At 46.1% G+C, this 3,013-nt stretch overlaps 1 protein-coding gene across 7 annotated transcripts in view; it reads left to right on the top strand.

Moving 5' to 3' along the window:
• Positions 1-855: 855 nt before the first annotated feature.
• The window catches only part of TERB1 (telomere repeat binding bouquet formation protein 1), a 53,553-nt gene continuing 51,395 nt past the window's right edge, over positions 856-3,013 (top strand). For 3 of the 7 annotated variants that reach the window (XM_039222841.1, XM_039222829.1, XM_039222834.1), the window contains exons 1-2: positions 1,017-1,219; positions 1,413-1,485. The gene's annotated coding sequence lies outside the window, so the exon portion shown is untranslated. Of the gene's footprint in view, positions 916-1,016; positions 1,220-1,362; positions 1,486-3,013 lie in introns of those variants that run through there. The other 4 variants (XM_039222808.1, XM_039222820.1, XM_039222822.1 and 1 more) reach the window with 4 other exon arrangements.

The raw sequence follows: 3,013 nt of genomic DNA, 5'->3' as shown, positions 1-3,013 counted from the left end.
TAATGTCTCTTGTTCTCTGTGGGAGAAGGGGAAAGGAAGCAGTCCTTTTCTTGGACAATAAAAGCTACCCATTTCTAATTGAGTTCATTATTTCTGGCTTGCTAATTCAAAGTTGCTTATAAAAAGCTCTTGTGTTTTATTAGAAACAGATTTAAGTGTATTTTTTCTTAGTCTTAAATAATGATGGGGCACCTGGGTGACTCAGTTGCTTAAGCGTCTGACTTCAGCTCAGGTCATGATATCATGGTTCATGGGTTCAAGACATGCGTCAGCACAGAGCATGGAGCCTACTTTGGATTGTGTGTCTCCCTCTCTCTCTGCCCCTCCCCCACTCATGCTCTGTTTCTCTCTGTCTCAATAATAAACATAAAAAATAAAATAATTTATGCCATGTATAGATTTTAGCAATGGTTATCTTAGGACCATGACTTTGTGAAAAGGCAAATATTTCAGATGTATAGTTTTATCAGAAAACAAAGGAAGATTGGGAGAGAGGACTGAGGGCCAGGCTTGGGGGCTCGGAGGGCCTCTTAACCCACGCTGTGCCCTGCTGCCACAGCCCCTGCCCCGCTCTCATTGGCCTGGAGCCTGCTCTCCTAACTCCTTGCTGCAAAAGCCCCTCTGAGCAAAGAAAGCCCTCAAACCCAGGGCGATGAGTTCATAGGTTTTCCCGTTCAGGTTGTGACTTCCCACCACTCAAAGACACTGCGTCCACTGTCTTGCTACCCATGACCCGCCCAGGGGACTTCGGGGAGGGTCTGTGGAGAGACACTGCGTGTGGGCCTGCCAGGGGCGACCGGAAGTCCCGCCCAACGGAAGTATACTTGGCCTGCTGAGCGGGAAATAGTGGAGTGGTTCCGTTGTAGGCGGGCTTCGAGGGAGGAAGCACGGAAACGGGCGTGCAGCTACTTGACGGTAAAGGTCACAGCCTCCGCTCCCTGCGCGTTAGGGCCCTGCTCTGGTCCCGCCCCGGAATCTGTCAGTGGGCTGTGGAAGGCACACTGCAGCCAGTAGGCCTCATTAGGCACCCTGTCCGTCCTCCCAGTGGCTGGGATGCGGACGCCTCGACAGTCCCTTCCCCTCGCTGAGGGGAGGGATTGAGCTGGCAGAAGGGCCCTTTCTCAGGAGGCCGCAGACCCCCAAGAAGCTCGTGGGAAAAAGAGAATTACTAGTACCATTTAGTCAGGCGTTGAGAGCCCGGCAGTTTCCGGCCCTGATTGTACGGGAGAACCCACGGGCCCCTCCAGATGATTCTGGTGTGTCGGAGGGGTGGGAACCACCGGTGAGGCCGTTTCTCAGACTGTGGGCCGGACCGCGTGGGCTACAGCACTTGAGCGGCACGGCAGCCGTTTGGGGAGTCGCGGGTGACGCAGCGGGACTCACGCCTTTAACCGGTATCCTGTCTCTGGCAGGAGTTGGAGAGTCCGGGTCTCACATGAGCCTGGGGAAGACCTCTGCTTTTCAAAAGTTCTCCCAGCTCATTAGGTGAGCCAGGCCTTGGTGTTAATGAGTGCAAACTGGGAAAAGGGGGACGAGGTAGCCTTCCCTCCTTGGAGAGATCGCCTGGGGTGCAAACTGGGAAGAGGTGATGAGTTTTAATGCAAAACGGCAGCTCCCCCCGTCTCTTCAGTTGGGAATGTGAATGTAGAGTGAACTCCTGGTACCCTCACTCGGCTTGTTTTCTGCACCTGTTATTTCTCAAGCTAAACTGTAACAGCAAATATATTTGCATGTTGGCCCTTGCTCCCTTGTTTCTCCTACATTAAGGAAAATCTGCACTGTGTATGAGTCCAAGCTGGAAACCCACTGTCAAGAACTTAGCGATGGCATTTAGTTGGTGGGATTTTTCAGCCGACCAGCCTTACACAAGTTTCATTTACCGTTCTGATATTTTTGGGTAATACTTATATTTCAAAAAGCATTTCATGTTAACATTTTCTAGGCAGAGTAAAAGAGTAACGTTCAGCTAGTTTTCTTGCTTACATTTGAATTTAACAGCACTGTTTTGAGGAGTACATTGAGTTAAACCTGAAAATGTAATAGTTTCTTCTGGTACCTGGAAAAATCATTTTTTCCCCTTCGTGAGACTACAGCAAATAATTTTGAAATCTGGTTCATTACAATTTGCATCTTTAGTAGATTACTGAAAACACTATCTGCTTTATTGAACAGATGCTTTTGTTTTGGGGAATAGTCTATATTTTGTAATTTAAAATATAGTTTTATAATTATCCCTTGAAAGTTATAACTTGTCCTTTGCTGTTGATGTTTCTTTTTTTTTTTTAAATGTTTTATTTATTTCTAGGAGAGAGACAGCATGAGTAGGGGAGGGTCAGAGAGAGAGGGAGTCACAGACTCTGAAACAGGCTCCAGGCTCTGAGCTGGCAGTCAGCACAGAGCCCGACGCGGGGCTCGAACCCACGAACCGTGAGATCATGACCTAAGCGAAAGTCGGAAGCTTAACCAACTAAGCCACCCAGGCGCCCCTGCTGTTGATGTTTCTAAGCACTTAGCTAGTAAATAGACGACTTGTATTAATGCTACTAGGTACTTGGAAACTTCAATTTTATTGTGTCAATTATTAGAAAACAGTAAGACAAAGGAGAATAGAAGGTAATGTGTTTTGTCAGTTTCAATTTCAATACATTTAGTTTTTAAGCTATAGTCCTTTGTAAAAATAAAATTATATTTAAAAACAATAGATCTACTAATTAAAACTAAGGAAATAGTCCTTATTTTCCTTCACAAAGCAGAAACCTCCACATGCGACACATGGTCCATTTTTTAAAGGTTTTTTTTTTTTTTAATTTACTCTTTCTATTCCAAATCCTAACCCATTTGCTCACAGGTAATCATGTTTCATATGGAAGAAGGAATAGGGGAGGATAAGAGTGTAGGGCATGGCCTCAGATTTTCTTGGTGCTCCTTCCAGCTCTGGCACTTACTCGTTTCGTTGTTTGAAATTGGGCAAATTGTTGGCCTTCTCCTTGTCAGTCTTTATCTTTATAGCTCC

The sequence above is a fragment of the Hyaena hyaena genome, unplaced genomic scaffold, assembly GCF_003009895.1.
Source record: "Hyaena hyaena isolate Hyena2069 unplaced genomic scaffold, ASM300989v1 scaffold_18, whole genome shotgun sequence".
Classification (NCBI taxonomy): Eukaryota; Metazoa; Chordata; class Mammalia; order Carnivora; family Hyaenidae; genus Hyaena; species Hyaena hyaena.
The sequence above is the reverse complement of the archived record's forward strand: the minus strand, read 5'-3'. Positions and strand labels throughout refer to the sequence as shown.